Consider the following 17,481-nt stretch of genomic DNA (forward strand, 5'->3'; position numbering starts at 1 on the left):
GGCTGCAGAGATGGCTCAGTGGTGAAGAGCACTGGCTGCTTTTGCAGAAGATCTGTGTTTCTTTCCTAGCACCCATGTTGGCTCACAACTGCCTTTAACTGCAGCTGTAGAGCTTATGCCCTCCCTCTTCTGTGTCCTGTGAGTACTGTGTATGCATGTTCTCTCTCTCTCTCTCTCTCTCTCTCTCTCTCTCTCTCTCTCTCGTACACACACACACACACACACACGCGCGCGCGCGCGCGCGCACAGACACACAGAGGGAGCAAGTCAACCTCAATACTTAATAGTAACAATAACAGATTAAATGAGCAAAGGCAAAGATCTGAGGTGACTTGGGACAGCGTGCAGACCTCGCCACTGCCACGTATGGTCATCTCGAAGCAATGATGAAAGTTAAGTGTGTGCACATGGCTGCTACATCAGCTGGCATTGCCAGAAAAAAAAGACGCTTAAAATTCAACTTGTTTGCAAAGAAGGAAAAGGACTTAAGGCCCATATAACACTTCCGTATACTCATGTACACACACACACACACACACACACACACACACACACACACACACACCATTTCCCTATGTAAGAGAGTCTGATTGCTCACCTGCAATGCAGAATGCCATCCTTGTCAGGATAGTTGAGGTGGGAGGAGTTGGAGAAGTCCCACCAGACTTAATGTAATGTGTTCTGGGAGATGCTAGCATCCTTGTACCGTGGACAGCCATGTGTGTGCATTCTAGTTATGAGTAGAGTCAAATTCAGAATTGACTTGTCTTGAAGATCAGCCAGTGGAAGGCATTACATGTTTAACTCTAATAGTATTGAGAAGGGGGAAGTGCTAGTGCCTGCTTTCTCATTGGTTCTACTAGTATTGATCAAAGTGGGCAAGGATTACTAACCTAAGCTTCAATACCTTAGCCAACATTTGAATCTCTCAGGTCCTGCATTTCATGAAAGGCTCCTTCTCTTTGCAAAATGGACCATTGACCCTAGCTAATCAAACCAAAAATCATTTTCTTTTTTTTATTGGATATTTTATGTATTTACATTTCAAATGTTATCCTTTTCCCAGTTTCCCCTCTGGAAACCCCTTATCCCATCCTCCCTCCCCCTGTTTCTATGAAGATATTCTCCTACCCAACCACCCACTCCTGCCTCCCTGCCCTGGCATTTCCCTACACTGGGCCATCAAGCCTCCCAGGACCAAGGGGCTCTCCTCTCACTGATGTCCAACAAGTTCATCCTCTGCTACATATTGGGCTGGAGCCATGGGTCCCTCCATATGTACTCTTTGGTTGGTGGTTTAGTCCCTGGCAGCTCTGGAGGGTCTGGTTGGTTGATATTGTTGTTCTTCCTATGGGTTACAGACTCCTTCAGTCTTTTCTCTAACTCCTCCATTGGGGAACCTGTGCTCAGTCCAATGGTTGGCTGCAAGCATCTGCCTCTGTATTTGTCAGACTCTGGTAAAGCCTCTCAGGAGACACCTATATCAGGCTCCTATTAGCAAGCACTTCTTGGCATCTTCAATAGTGTCTGGGTTTGGTGTCTGTATATGAAATGGATGTCCAGATAGTGCAGTCTCTGGATGGCCTTTTCTTAAGTCTCTGCTCCACACTTTGTCTCCGTATTTCATCATTTGAGTATTTTGTTAACCCTTCTAGGAAGGACTGAAGCATCCACACTTTGGTCTTCTTCACTTCGTGTGGTTTGTGAATTGAATCTTGGGTATTCCGAGCTTTTAGACTAATATCCACTTACCAGTGAGTGTATACGTTGTGTGTTCTTTTGTGACAAAAATCCTTTTCTCCATCTCCCAGCTTCCACAGCAAGTCTTTCATCAGTTTGTTTTTTCTTAGTGCTGAAATATGTCCTTTTAACATCTCTCTGTGGCCATCACTGAGGTTCAAACATTCCCCATGTGTGGGATTTTAGTCACTATCTCTGTGGCCATGTTTATTCAGAAACCCCAAGAATCTGCAGCTGTAGGTCTGGTGTCACCTTTGTCCTCCTCAAAATTGATCAGCGACTTTTGTTGTCCTTTCAGCTTGCAGCCCTTAGAGCTGCATCCATGGGGTGTGTATCTGTAAAGAGTGCTTTATTTCATCCAATTTTAATCATAATTTTGTGTTTATTTAAGAGTTAATTCTATAAGGAAAACTGCTTCATTCCCAAACAAGTCTAAACATTAAGGTTTTAGCATAATCCCTTAGTACTCTGATTTTTCACTTTTCTGAAGAAATTGTCTACATTATACCCCAAGCCTCCAGTCTGCAAGGATTTCATATATTTATTTGTGTTTCACTTGATGTTTCTATTCTAGGTCCTGGAACATGATAAAAACAAATAAAGTCCAAATGAATAAAACATCAAAATGATTTTTAAAAAATGTTCACACGGGTACTATGGCTGGAATGGCACAGCCCCTCAGAGTTCATGAAAAGAAACCTAGTCACCAAGTCTCTGGGTTAGAATGCAGGAGAGTGGTGCCTCTAGAGGGGATTGGGTTGTTCTGAATCATGGTCTTCACAGGAAGAGAAACTAGAAAGGCATGAATGGCATCTTGGCTCTGCCTTTGTCATGGTTGGATCAGTGAGAAGGCCTGGCTTTATACTGTACAGATTCCTGTACCATGATACGTGCTGTACTCTTGGACTTTCCAAGTCCAAAGCTGAGAGCACAGTAAACATCTTTTCTATCTAAATAACCTGCTCTCAGCAGAAGGCATCATGATGAGCTTCCTCTAAAACATTCACGAGAACCCAGTGTATACTTCCTATAGCATCATGAACCCCATTTTGTTATTCTGGCTTGTACTTCAGAGTCCTTTGCTTGGAGTTGACGTGTCTCTAGACACATATTTTAATGTCACCACTCTGCTTGCACTCCATCACACTGATGTATGTTTTACTTATGGCTCTATGACTGTGTAGAAGGATCTTGGTCATTCTCACCATAGCTCTCAGGGGAAGAGAAACCAACCTGCCTCCTCATGCCAGCTGCAATGTTTGTACAGTGGCCACAGGAACTCCTTGGCTTGCAGATGCACACTTGTGACCATGGCTTCTCAGGGTGTCAGTATCCTGGGTCTCTTCTAAGTTATTGTGTACTCCATAACTTCATCTTAAAGTTCTTCATCCAATCTGCAAATGACAGCTTAATTTTTTATTTATTTATTTATTTATTTATTTTGGGGGTAGGGAATATCAAGTACAGGCAGAGGTCAAAGGACAACTTTCAGGAACAAGTTCTCATTTTCTATCATGTGAGCCTGGGGGATTGAACTCAGTTCACTGGGCTTGGCTGCAAACACCTTTACCAATTGAGCCATATCACTGCCACAAAGTACGTTTTACTGAGGGAGACCATGTAAACAGGTCTTGGGAAATGAGTACATCTTTCAGCATCAATTGTCATGCAATCCACTAAGAAGAGTGATTTATCTTTTGACTTCGGCAGTTCAATTTTGGCTGCACTATGGAATTGTCCAAATTGAATGATGAGGACAGAGGACATTGACCTGGTACAAAGTTTCTGAGACACAAAACAGTGGCAGAGGAGAACTGTGTGCCAGACCCCATAACACATTATCCCATGAGGATGAAGCCTACCACAGAGCCCTGCTTCCTTTGGGAATTGGAATTTCTTCATTTATTCAGTAAATGGTATCTACCCAATGGCAGCACTGAGAAAAAACCAGGGTGATTAGATAAAGTGTGCACAGCAGAAGAGAAGCCAGGTCCATACCGCACCTTTGTAATCTCAGCCTTCGGGATGCTGAGACAAGAGATTGGAGCATCGAGGCCAGCCTGGTCTATACAGTGAGCCCACAATGAACATCACGATAAATGACAATTATATAACAATTAGTGAGCTCCTGTCTTGAAAGGAAAGGAAGGAGGTGTGTGTGTGTGCGTGTGTGTGTGTGTGTGTGTGTGTGTGTGTGTGTGTGACTTTCTAGGAGGTAGGCTGTGTGCAGTTGAAGCGGAATATCTCCTTCCCAGCCACCAGCAGTTAGAAACTCACTGAAGTTATTTATGAACACAAGCTTCATGCTTTCTGTGAGAAGCGCATGGCTGCCGAAGTAGCTGCTGATGCTCTGTGTGAAGAGTGGAAGGGGTATGTGGTCCACATCAGTGGTAGGAATAATAAACAAGGTCCTTCCATGGGACAAGGTGTCTTGACCCATGGCAGAATGTGCCTGCTACTAAGTAAGGGGCATTCTTGTGTAGAACAAAGGGAACGAGAGTAGAAATGCAAGTTTATTCACTGATGCACTGTGGATGCCAATTGGGATATTCTCAACTTGGTTATTATTTTGAGAGAGAGAGAGAGAGAGAGAGAGAGAGAGAGAGAGAGAGAGAGAGAGAGAGAGAGAGAGAGAGACTGAGAGAGAGACAGACAGAGATAGACAGAGACAGACAGAGACAGAGATAGACATTCAGAGAGAGATGTTCCTGGACTAACAGACACTACCATGCCTTAGTGGTTGGGACACAAAAGAGCTAGAAGAACCCTAAAACTCTTCATTATCTGAAGAAGATGATGTCTACCAAGATGCTGTGAGAAAGCCCTTCAACACAGAATCAGAATCCCAGAGCCAAAGCATCTGGATTTGGCGTCTTGTTAGTCCATGTGTCCTGCAACACAGACATCAATATCTTGCTCTGAAGAAACAGCACACCAAGAAAAATCAGAAGGAGGTGCAACTTCTGGCCAAGAGAATGAAGGAAGCCAAAGAAAGACACCAGGAACAGATCACCCACAGATGTAGGCTGTCCTCAGAGACCGTCTGCTTCTAAGTCTGAATCCAAGCCATCATAAGGCTTTAAGGGTAACAAATAAATAATCAGAGCTTGGAAAATAATAAAGGAAGTAAGGGAAGAAGACAGGGGGAAGGAGGGAAGAGGAGATGGGGCAGGGGTAGGTAACAAGGACCATTAAGGTACCAGTGCTCCAGAGCGTCAGTGTTGTAAGTGGGAATAGCTGTGGTTATGGTGTGCAGCATTCCTTTGGGAGTATTAAACTGATGGGGAGGATGCTAAGCAGGCGAGCTGCCCAGGCAGTCAGTCTGGCAGCTCTTCCAATGATTAAATGTGGAGTTATCACATGATCCAGCCCCTGGGTGTGTGCCCAGAAAATCTGCAAACATATGTCCAGCTAAATATTCACCAGACACAAATGAGTCGGCGGCAAAATGTGGTATGTCTACACAGTGGGATATTACTCAGCTCTGAACGGAATAATACTTGCCGTACTACTGAGAAACAAAGGAACCTTGTGTAAACTGTCACAGCAAAGCATGTACTACAGACTGCATTGTGAGTGAAGTGTGCAAAGTTAATCCGAGGTGGAGTGGCCAGCTGCATTCTGGGAGAAACAGAGCAGAGGCTTACACGCCCAGCACTTGTTTTGGGGGTAATAGTCCAGTTCTAAACTGGTGGTGCTCACTGAATCCCCATTTCTAATTAGCGAGTTTTAAGTATAAATTGCGCATTAACTAAACCGTTTCCAGCAGAATACATCCTGGTTGGGAGCAACTCAGTGGCAGAGTGCATCCCTCGCTTGAGTGGAGCCCTGAGTTCGATGCTCAGTCACACTAAATGAAAGAAATCCGGGAGCTAGAAGTCACTGCAGGCCACCACATCAGAGGAAAGGTTGTGCTTTGCATAGAGGGATGGAGTAGCGGCTGCTTCATGTAGGAACACAGGGATCTCCGGGTTATCCAAACTGAAATTGCATTACTACATGGAGTTCGGTGGACATGAAACTGTTCAAAGAATAGGGGAGGTGAATATGAGGTGTCTCAGCCCCTAGGCTCTAGGTCATAGCAGGAACTGAGGGACAGAATGCTGGGAAGATACGGCCACTAGGGGTCAGGAAAAGGCTGAGAATTGAACCAGCCTGTGCCTAAGCCATCCCTAAGTCCGGATGAATGGGTCTACTTCCTTGGGAATTAATTCCAGGGTTCTACTGAAAGAATTTCTACTGTCAGAACCTATGGGGGTCACTCTCACCTCTGATTTCTTTTCTGTCTTTCTTTAGGTTTTTAAGTCACAGAAAGTCACCTCACAGGTGGAATTGGAAGCACAGCCTCAAGAAGAAAAGGCACACAAAGGGACAGAAAGAGGTTCTGAGTAGAGAAGCCGTGATAAACAACAATTACATCACGGACATAACTGAGGTCCCAAGATGTGTACCAATGTAACACTCCATAGCTAAGACTCACTTGGAAAATTCATAGAAAAGGTAAAAATGTAGAATCTCCAGAACCTCAGAAATGCAAATAATTTCTATATAGAAAATCCGAGGTAATAGACAGGTTGCTTTCCACATCAGTACTGGGAACCGACAGACAAGTGAATATTTCAAGGAGTAATTTTGTCAAACAAAAACCTTGATCCCATTAGAAAATAATGCCAACAAAAACCAACAAAGGATGTTTCAAATATTTCTAACATTGGGCTTAAGCCCTGCCTGACCTGAAGTGTTACTCAGAAATGCACGGAGTTATCTGCTCACACGTCTTCCAATGGAATCATATACAGGAATTTTTAAAAAATCATATTTCTGATGTATCTCTAAGGGCATGAAACAAACTAGAGTTCTTACTATTTCACGTCCCACACAATGCTCCATTCTCCCCCTCCCCCCAGGTCCGCAAAGGCTGGTGAAGTGCGTCCCTCCCACTCTGGTACAGACACTGCTCCACAGGCTGGGTGTACATTATGTGTGCTTCCTACTCTGCTTCCCAGGGAGCAGCCAGCTGTCGTCAAAGACAGTCTCGGGCCAAGCGTGTGTAGGGGAAAGAAGCTCCAGAAGGAGGAAGCAGTTATCTTTGACCAGAAACAGACACAGGGTGGGGAAAGGAGCAAGATTTGTGGAAAACAGCATAACTCTGAGAGCCACAGGGAAATGAAGAACGCAGTCACAGAGTCCACAAGACAGGAAACAAAGCCAAGAGATAAAACCTTTGAGGAAGCAGCTGCCACTCTCCTTGGTTCCCAAGGCTGACAGGGACTCCCAGAAGCCCCTGTGTTGTGCTTTCCATCCTAAGAACAATAAATCAAAGGCCCCAAGCTCTGAACAGCCAGCTGTCAAGATGGCTCGCTGCGCCCACATTTCTTAATTCTCTATGTGTAACAGGCAGAAAAGTGTCCGCATCTGAATCCCCAAACATGATGAATGTAGCTGTTTCTCTTCCTTTTCTCTAGGCCTGAGACTCTATTTAATCCAAGAAAGGTTTCTCTTGGCTCCTAGCTTGGGGAATTGTACTCTGCCATGTTTGGAAGTCATAGTGGGAGAAGTTTGCAGTGAGTGGCCACATTGTATCAGCAGAAATCAGAGAGCAGGTTGAAATAGGGCAGCACCCGAGGGCCCACTTCCTTCATCTGCTAATGTTTTGAAACCTTTCACAACATCAGGACCAAGTAGGGAGCAAATGTCAAGTGTATGAGCCCATGGGATCTTTTCACGGTCAGAGGCTGACATACGGTGAGAGAGTTAATACTGCAGAGAAGCTTAGGATAATAAGGAGCTCATGTTCTTCAAGACAGAGGATTAGCCAGAATGGACCAGTGCAGATGCACAGTCCTTAAAATGGGAAGAGGAGGAGCCTGAGGAGTCTGTGATAACTGACGAGGTCAGAGAACTGCATCGGGAAGGTCTGAGCTAGGACTGAAAACGGAATGTGTCATAAACTAAGAAGTCAAGTGTCCTCTGAGCCAAGTCAGAAGTGGATTGGGCTGAATGTCCCCCAGAAGGCATGAAGCCTAGTCATGACTTTAGCTGGTGACATCTGTCTCAGAGCCTGTACTCCAGAAAGTAAGCAAAAATCTCTACACAGCCATGAAATGCCATCTGCTCGAAACCACACAGACCAGCACACCATGTTTCTCTGAGGTAGGATGCATCATGGGTACATTTTCTGTCTTATGCACTTTTGTTCTTTTCGATTTATCTAGAATTTAATGCTAAACACTATTTTGGGGGCTAATGAAGTGGTCAACTTGAAAAGACAGTTGCCAACACATTTAACAACCTGAGTTCAATCCCTTGGACCCATGTGGTAGAAGGCAAGAACAAACTCTGTCTGCTGTCCTCTGATGGATCCATGCAAGCTGTGGCAGCAGTTAGAAAGTGGACAAATAAATGTAGGTATTAAAGGGCTATTATTTGAAAAGAATACACATTTCTCCAAGAAAACAAAACAATCGGTCTTAGTTTGGTGGTGGTGGTGGTGGTGGTGGTGGTGGTGGTGGTGGTGGTGGTGGCGGCGGCGGCGGCGGCGGCGGCGGTGGTGCTGGTGGTGCTGGTGGTGGTGGTGTGTGTGTTGCTGTTGCTCTGTGGGTGACTTACTTCATACCTTGTGTTCTTAGGACTTGATTACTGAGCTGGAAATTAAGCCGTTTCTCTCTCTCTCTCTCTCTCTCTCTCTCTCTCTCTCTCTCTCTCTCCCTCCCTCCCTCCCTCCCTCCCTCCCTCCCTCCCTCTCTCTCTCTCTCTCTCTCTCTCTCTCTCTCTCTCTCTCTCTCTCTCTCTCTTTTTGGTTCTTTTTTTCGGAGCTGGGAACCGAACCCAGGGCCTTGCACTTCCTAGGTAAGCGTTCTACCACTGAGCTAAATCCCCAGCCCCAAGCCATTGCTCTTGAATGCGTATTATTTATGAATGTGCTCCTGAAATCCGTCCCTAAAACAAAGTGGCAGACAAACTGCTGCAGTATCAAATCAGAACAAACTGCAGTAGCTCAGAAGGGAGAGTGAAGGTCATTTGGAGTGGCACTGTGAACATCGATTGTGGTTTACACATGAGTGAAAATGAAGTCTCAGCCTTCCTGCTCTCGGCTCCTCCTGTGGGTCAGAGGGCTGGGCTCAGAAGTCATGGTTCCGGTCCCCATTACAGCGAGATACTCAACTGCCAAATTCAAGGCTGGCCACAGAGAGAAGGTGCGGATATAACGATGTGTTGAGGCATCTGGACACCATTGCTGGGCAAAGTACTACTGACCCTGAAGAGTGTGCTGTTGTCTCCAGAGGCCTCTAATGTGCCTCAGAGCTTCACACACAGCACAGGCAGCGGGGACTTGAGGGAGATGATGCCCTTTCCCCATTATAAAACAAACAAAGTCTCCTTCCTACAATCCAGGCTGGGCTCCAATTCACTGTGTAACCAAGCATGACCTTGAACTCCTGATCCTCCTGCCTCCACTTCCAGTGGATCACAGGTGTACATCACCATGTCTAGTTTAGTGGTGATCAGGATCAAACCCTGGACTTCAGGCATGCCTGCTAGGCTAGCACTCTACTCATGAATTATACTTTTGTTTACACCCTCCATTGATTTATTAAATTACTTATGTGAATATATGATATATGCATGTGGTACATGGCCTGCAGAGACCAACGAGGGCAATGAATCCCCAGAAACAGAGTTACTGGCAGTTCTGAACAGCCAGGCATGAATTCTGGGAACAGACCTTGATGCCCTCTGGAAGAACAGCAAGTGGTTTGAACCACTGAGCCACCTCCCCAACCCCACCCACAGACATTGCTATACACAGAACTTCTATGGCCCCTACAAGTGTGCATAGCAGGGTGGAAAACTGAACTGATGTTCTTAGATACAATTGAGCTATAAAAAGATCAAAGCTACTGCCACGTGCACTGCAGGACAATTAAGTTAGATGCTATCTCACTGCTGTTCATTAATGTTTTTCTAAAAACTCCCCTCCCCCAAATTCCACTGAAAGGTGGGAGGAAGGATTGAAGGAGCCAGAGAGGACAAGGACACCTCAAGAAAACCTACAGGGTCAACTGACACAGGCCCATAGGGGCTCACAGAGACTGAATTGCCAACCCAAGAGCATGCATGGGATTCACCTAGGCCCTCTGCACATCTGTAACAGTTGTGCAACTTGATCTTCATGGTGAACCCCTAACAACTGGAGCAGAGGTTGCCTCTGACTCTGTTGCCTGCCTTTGGATTTCTTTCCCCTAACTGGGCTGCCTTGCCCAGCTTCAATAGAAGAAGATGTGCTTAGTCCTACTGTAACTTGATGTGCCAAAGTGGTTGGTATCCATAGGAGGCCTCCCCTTTTCTGAAGAGAAAGAAAGGAAGGGAGGATTGGAGAGGTGGGGAGATGAGAGAGAGGGACTGGGAGGAGAGGAAGGAGGGGAAAATAAATTTAAAATATTGAATAAAAGTTTTTTCCAAATCCCTGCTCTAAAACATTTAGAATTAAAAATGCTGAAAGACAGGGCAGGAGAGCTCATTTCAGATTTGCTGTCCTCATCTGGCCTCCCCTGTCACTGCATGCACATGGTACATACAAACTCCTCTAGGCACACACGCATACACATAAATGTAATAAAGAAACAAAACTTTAAAAAAGAAACGCTGAAAACCAAGACAAAGCGTCGGACTATGAGGATATTACATGGCACATAATAGTTTATTTATGGTTATTACATGAACACTAATTAATTTAAAGCAGTTCATCAAGATAGGATTCCCAGAACTGGAGTTACAGGCAGTTCTTAGCTACCAGGCATGAATGCTGGGAAAAGAACTTGAGGCCCTCTGGAATTCTACTTGTAAAGGTCAAAATGGGACCGACTGATTCTCCCTATAATGTTTCTGTCCCCTCTATTTTCAAAGAGGAACACAACTATGGGAACACGGCAGCCCTGCCTCAGTCAGTCTCTCGATGGGCAGTGCTACCCATCTCGACAGCATCCGTGTGGCTGGACCTCAGCATGGACTTATCCCTGTGGAGTCTTCTCCCTGTACATCGAACAAGAGTTTGACTGAGTGAAGTGTAGCATGAGACATGTTATGTGAAGGAATGATTGAATGAATGAGGGAATGAATGAATGAACAAATAAATAGATCAGTGAATAAAGGCACAGTCACAGGCCAGCATCAGGCGGAAGCCAGCAGACTGCAAGTGGTAATTTTGTTCCAAATTGAACTGAGACCGTATTCATGTGAGCTATTTGCAGCCTCATCAGAGACGTTTACAGGCTAATTATTGTGGGGCACAAAAGCCCCAGCCGCCATCCAGGGATGCCTGGCTCACATCTTAGAAGAATTGATTTAAATGTCATTAATTTCCCCTGATGATTCAGAGTCACTTTCACGGAGGCCTCAGTAAATGGCAAAGAAGCACGCACGTGTCCTTCCTGAATCTGTTAGTCACAATCCTGGGCAATCAGCTCTTCTGTTGCCTTCCTCATGTCGCCTGGGGGAGCATGTGTCCCAGCCTCCACAGAGCCAAGCCAGTGACACTCTTGCTGTTTCTCAGATTAGACACCACAGGAAAGTGTGTCTAAAGATGCATTCACACTGAGACCCTCCTCTATACATGAGGGAAAAGGAACCAATCAGTTATGCTCAAAGTCACAGAAGAGCTGGGAGCTGGATGGTTTTCAAAAGTCAAGCAGGATTTGAATGGGAGACCCTAGGTTTGCACACAGCTTTGGGCCTGAAGTCACCAGATAACCAAGAAGACTGAGATTTTCTGGACTTTACATCCTGGGTCTGTATGTCTGTCTATCTGTCTATCTGTCTCTCTGTCTGTTTGTCTGTCTGTCCCTCTTTCTCTCCGTGTGTGTGTGGTGTGTGTGTGTGTGTGTGTGTGTGTGTGTGTGTGTGTGTGTGTGTGTGCGCGCGCGCGCACGCGCACACTATCCTCAAGTATCACCCATCTTGGATTTTGAGATAGGGTCAGGCACATGCCAGAGTACATGCCAGGAACATGCCAGAGGCGGGTAGGCTGGCCAACCAGGCTTTTCTCTGCACTCACTGCAGCACCTGGCTTTATCATGTGCTTTCTGGGAACTTTGGTGTGCCAGGGTGGCTCTGAATACTTGGATTATCTCGGAGTAACATTGGGATGTTCATTCAACACCCAAGTCCCCCTGCCCCCTTTTCCAGAGAAGACAGTCTTGCCTGGATCTGTGTAGAAGTTGATAAAATTAAGTGAGAAAACGATGCTGTTGCTTATGTCCAGTGATGAAAGGTATCGTTTTTTCTTTCATAGGGAATAAAAGAAAAAGAAACCACATGGGAAATACACAATTCTAGGGGGTTTTAGTTGCATGTCTTATTCCTGATTTTTCTGTGCCCTTGAGAGTCTGGCCAAGGTCATTGCAACTGACTGGAATGAAAGGACATAGTCCCAGGCGCATTGCTGTTGACTCAAGACTTTATCTGCACTAGAGGTTTAAGAGCGAGTCCTGGATTTGTAGCACAGAGAAAAAGAAAGGTAGGCTACAGGGCTCACACAGAGGTTTTAAAACAGAGGACCCTTACAACACTGTTCTTTTTGATCTTTTTATTTTATCCTCTTATTATCGTGCTTTTACCTTTGCTCCCAACATGCTGTGCCAGTGGAGGTGGATCTGGGAGAGTAGATCAGACTTCAGTGGGAGAGACAAAGATGACGATGTTATTGTAACAATTCCCAAAAGAACTTGTGGACTGTAATTGGTAAAACAGCCCAGGCAGGTAAGTGTACTGACTCGGAGAGGGCAAGGAGGACTCCCTTTGAAAAGGTTGGCGAGGAGAGATTGAACTCGATTGACACAGAGGCATCTGAACATAACTCGAGGGGTGTGGCCGAGCCACGCAAGTCACAGTCAGTCAGAAGCTTATCATTGTTTAATTGAGCAGAGAGAATGGGGCAGATTTATGTACTCACTGCAAGGGAGCAGAATCTATTCTTCCACAGGAAGCAGAACACTTTCGGCTGCAGGCAGCGCGCCCCACAATTCCTCTAGTAAATCTCCACCGCTGGGCAGCATAGACACAAAGGTCTACGTGATCCCAATTCCCTGGTCTCATTTTCTACTACTCATGCTGCTGATGAGGGCCCGGGTGACCCGTCTCGTGTCAGATGAGCTACAAAGGGTTTTTCTCTTCATGTTCTCCATGGTTTGTTTTCCTCTTTGATGGAAAGAAACGGCATGTCAAAGTGAGACCGGTACAGTCCGCGGCACAGAAGCCCCTCATCTGTCACTGACAACATCCCAGACTTATTCAGCCTCCTGCCCGGCTGCTGAGAGGGGATAGGGTTGCCAGAAACCGGAGTAGAAAACTCTCAGAAAGTTAAACCAAGTGGGAGTAATTAAGTTTTCCAAGTATGGAGTGAAATCGCTTTCCAAGAGTGGCAGGCAGAGCCCACCTGTCTCCCAGAAACTTCCAAGGTCCTGTGCCAGGAGAGTGAAGGGCTTTTTCTTGCTTTCTTTGCTTCTTTTGGGGGAGCCTGGTAGATGTTCTGTCAGTGAGTGCTACTGATCTACAGGCCTTCAGAGGGTTTACATCACAGAGCGTGTTCTACTTTCACTGCCTGGCTAAGACTCAGACCCGGGACTCAACCTTGGAAAGTAATCCGAGATCAGGGTGAACACAGCCCCTCATTGTTTCGAGCAAACGAGTCAAAGATAGATAACTCATCCAATAATCTAAGTGGTGGAGTCGCTCAGCAACTCTAGGGTTTTCTTTTAACCTTAAAGAAAAACGTTTGCACAATTCAAGCTTTAGCACATAATGAATCCACTTAAAATTAGAAATCTCTCATCAGAGATTGTTCAAGCTCCTGTGGCTTCTCTTTGTGTGGTTAATTTTGCTAATGGTCAAGTTCCTGGCTGAGGATATCGACAGAACTGAGCTCTATGCTTTCCCAAGCACGGGGCCTGTTGAAAGGATGCTTAATAAAGCCAAGATAGGGCTCCTTTGTGCCTTTGATGGGGAGACAGGATAGTATCAGACTGGAGAGAGCCTTAGGCATGATGGCTACCACATGAGGAGATAATGCAGAGGGCAGTAAGGGCCTTAGAGCTATTCTGAAGTGGAAGTCTGTGTTGAACAAGGAATATTTGAAACCGGAACCAGCCACAGCCTGAACTTAGAAAGGCTATTGGCACTGGCTAATGGGCTCAGTATCTGAGGCCTGTAATTCCTCCTTTTGTTGGCTCTTGGTTCTGAGGTGTGCACTCTTAACCTCTGCTACATTCACACATGAGTAGTATAGTAGAAGTGTTTAGAACTGATGGAAAAGGAGATCTGTGTAACCTTGTGTCACTTCCCCGGAGGGAATGAGAAGACGTGACCTTGTGTGTAGAAGTGAGTCTTGTAAGTGTGATTGCATCTGAACTCTGAAACTTAATTGTGAAGCACATGTTAAAAATGATTAAAAACCAAGGTTTAGGACTTGCTTAGAGATATAGAAGAAAACCACAGAACAGAACCTTCCAAGCTCAGCCCTTTTCAGTGAGTATCAGAGCAGGAACACTTGGACTGTGGCATAGCCAGTGCCTGCAAGCTTTGTAGAAATGAAAATACAGGAGAACTTGAGGGGAACAAAGCTTGTAACATCCTCAGCCAAGGCCATCTTGCATTACAAAACACATTCAATCCAACATCAAACACCTTCATATACCTACATTCCAATACTGTTTAAAGTCCAAAGCTTCTTCTGAGACTCAGAGCAGAATCCTAGCTGAAAGGAAAGTTGAGACTAAACAAAGCTCAATGGGGCAGACACCAAACTCCACATCTGGCATTTGAGGCTTTTGGATTTATCATCTGGGACTTGAGGAACTTGAGCAGCCCTGACCTTTCATCTTTGTGTGGGTTTTCTCTTGGGCTAGCTCCTCTTGGTGGCTGCAGCTTTTGACATCCCATGCTTCTTGGATGCTTTAACATCTCCAACTCATCTTGGGCTTCACCTTCACAGCCTCGTGCACAGGAGTTCCGTGTAGGGTTTAAAACATTGTTACATGTTCTCTTAGTAGTTTTCTGAAGCCTTAGTACAACTCCCCGTGGTTTCACAATTCTTGCGTGGAGTGTTAACACAATTAGATTTTCTAGAGAGTAGAGTTCCCAAAAGAGCTCAAGGTTCATTAATGGAAAGATGCAGCCATTGGAACATGAGGTAGCTGGTCCACAACCTCATCACAACCTTCCATTTGTTCTTCTATATAGTAAAGCTCCCATGACTCAAGGATTTCATCTAACATAATGTTTAATGAAAGTGTCAATTCCTAGCGTTTCTACAGCTTTTCTGATGAAATCAAGCATAACCTTCCAGAATTCCATGAGTCAAACTATATAGAGAAAATCATACATATTTGTGCATGAGAAATGAGACAGGGGAATAGGGAGACAGATCAGTTACGTGAATTTTCCTGAGTAGACAGGAATTAATGAACATCTGCTTACCTTAGATAGAGAACTAACAAGAGACTAACACAATGACTTCACCAAGTCCAACATGGTGGACTAGTGAGTTTACTGGGGTCACTTATAGAGAGCGCAAGTGACTCTAAGACAGCTGCATCCCTGAAAAGTCACCCAGTATGGAACTCTTTGCATCATATTCAGACAGCTCAATATGTAGCAGAGTCTCCTTTAGTTACCATGGCGGTTGGTCTCTTCCCTAGCAGTTGTTGCTGCTTCCATAACCATGAGTAGCAACCTTGTGAATCTGTTGGTTTCAGGAATTTTCTGTGACTTGTGAGTTGTTTTCTTCCAGAATCTCATAAGACTCCCTTACTGTTCTGGAATGAACTTTTCAATTTGGAAGAAGTAACAACACAAGATCATATACATACATGTATTTTACAGAGAGAATCACACTCAACTAAATGTTGTATTTGGTGTGCTGTCATTAAGTATGTTCCATTCTACTTAGTCTGGAACTGAGGAAGCAAGATTAACAAGCATAATAGAATATTTCAAACAAGCTCACCAAGATATAGTGAAAGGTAGTGATTTACCTTGTTTCTTAAGTACTAGAACAGTATGAACACCCCTGGAGACAAAGGAGAGAGCAATGGGTCATTCTCGAAGTGGATCTTCTAGGGGAAATGGAACGATTCCAGGGAGAAAACAAATACAACAGAATGATACCCACTTACACACAAGAGTAAATACCACTGAGGAAGAAGAGAATTAATTGTATGTGACTAGGTAAATTAAGGTTGTGAAGAGCATGGGTTGTTCATTGACACACAAAGAAGCCAGAAAAATCCCACTAGTGATGAGATCTAGAGCTGAGACTCTGCTTTTGAGAATGTGGGGCCCTGTGACAAGAAAGAGCTTTACTATAAGAAGACGTCTGAATAAGGATGACTAAAATTCATCACATAAATATATGAAACTCTTCATAATTAAAAGCAATTTAAAGAAAAATGCTTCTGGCTTATCATTAAAATATTTATCTCTTCTAGATGAATAAAAAATCTAAATGTAAAAGGATTATAGTGATGAATTTGAGTCTGAAGAAATGGCTTAGAGGTTAAAGGATTGTACTGCTATTGCAGAGGACCTGAGTTCAGTACATGGCACCAACAATGGGCCCCTGGTACTCCAGCTGCCTGAAGAACTGAGGACCCTGGCTTCAGTGGGCACTGCGCTGTGTGCATACACCCCAACACACATATTCATATAATCAAAAATGATAAAAGTTAATTATTTTAATGGATTATCTTACAATACCACACTTTAATAAGTCAGGCCTCCATAATATTCTGCACACAGCATTTCATATGTTAGGCCTGCAATACTCTCCTACTTTAAAACTATGGTGTATTTAAATCCACATTTGTGTGAGTCAGTACTGTTAACTACTATTCTGTGCTAACATCTATTTTTAAGAAATTGCAAATTCGGTGGAAATACATGTGGGTGAAGGTTTAACTTTTAGTGTCTTTGAGAACAACAAAACTGAAGCTATCAAGTAGGAAGGAAAATGATTAAGAGGAATGATAAATTTGATGGTACACTAGCATCAACATCCATACAGAATAATAGTAAATACCAACATGAATTGCATGTCCAGGTTTAACAGACATGTTAATAACAGACAATAATTACGAACAAAGCAGAGAAGCATTGGACACTGTGTCCTGTATGAAAAGTTCTAAGTAATTTAATATCAGTCATTTCTTAAAAGTAACAGACAAAAAAAGAACTCCAGTAAATAGTGCGAGTAGAGAAGTGGGTTTCTGGGTGACAGAAGAACACTGTTTTTCTCATGACACAGTGTCTTACTATGCATCCCAGGCAGACCTTAAATTTGGGATTCTTCTGCCTCATCAGCCTCCCAGGCTCTGGGACCCATGCGTATCCCATTATGATCAACATACAAGAGCAGCCAATAGGCAGAGTGTGAATTTGCACGGTTTGTCTGACTTCTCTGTAGTATAACTTAGCATCATCACTGAATAGAATGTCCAATCATTAGCCCAATACTTTTATTTTTAATATTTTTTTCCTTTTTTGTTTTTGTTTGTTTTATTTCTTTTTTCAAGGCTGGTTTCTCTGTGTAACAAGCTGGCCTCAAACTCCTAGAGATCTGCCTTCCTCTGCCTCCTGAGTGCGGAGATAAAAAGGAAAATACATGCAGTTGGATAAACCGAGGGAAAATGAATTGGCTGGAGGAGAGTAGCTCGTGGGACTGAGTAGGTGTCTCCCACACACTGAGAT

At 44.3% G+C, this 17,481-nt stretch overlaps 1 pseudogene; it reads left to right on the forward strand.

Moving 5' to 3' along the window:
- Nucleotides 1-3,490: 3,490 nt before the first annotated feature.
- On the forward strand, nucleotides 3,491-4,815 carry Rps6-ps3 (ribosomal protein S6, pseudogene 3; annotated as a pseudogene).
- The last annotated feature ends 12,666 nt before the right edge of the window (nucleotides 4,816-17,481 follow it).

This window comes from Rattus norvegicus, chromosome 2 (genome assembly GCF_036323735.1).
Source record: "Rattus norvegicus strain BN/NHsdMcwi chromosome 2, GRCr8, whole genome shotgun sequence".
Taxonomy (NCBI): Eukaryota; Metazoa; Chordata; class Mammalia; order Rodentia; family Muridae; genus Rattus; species Rattus norvegicus.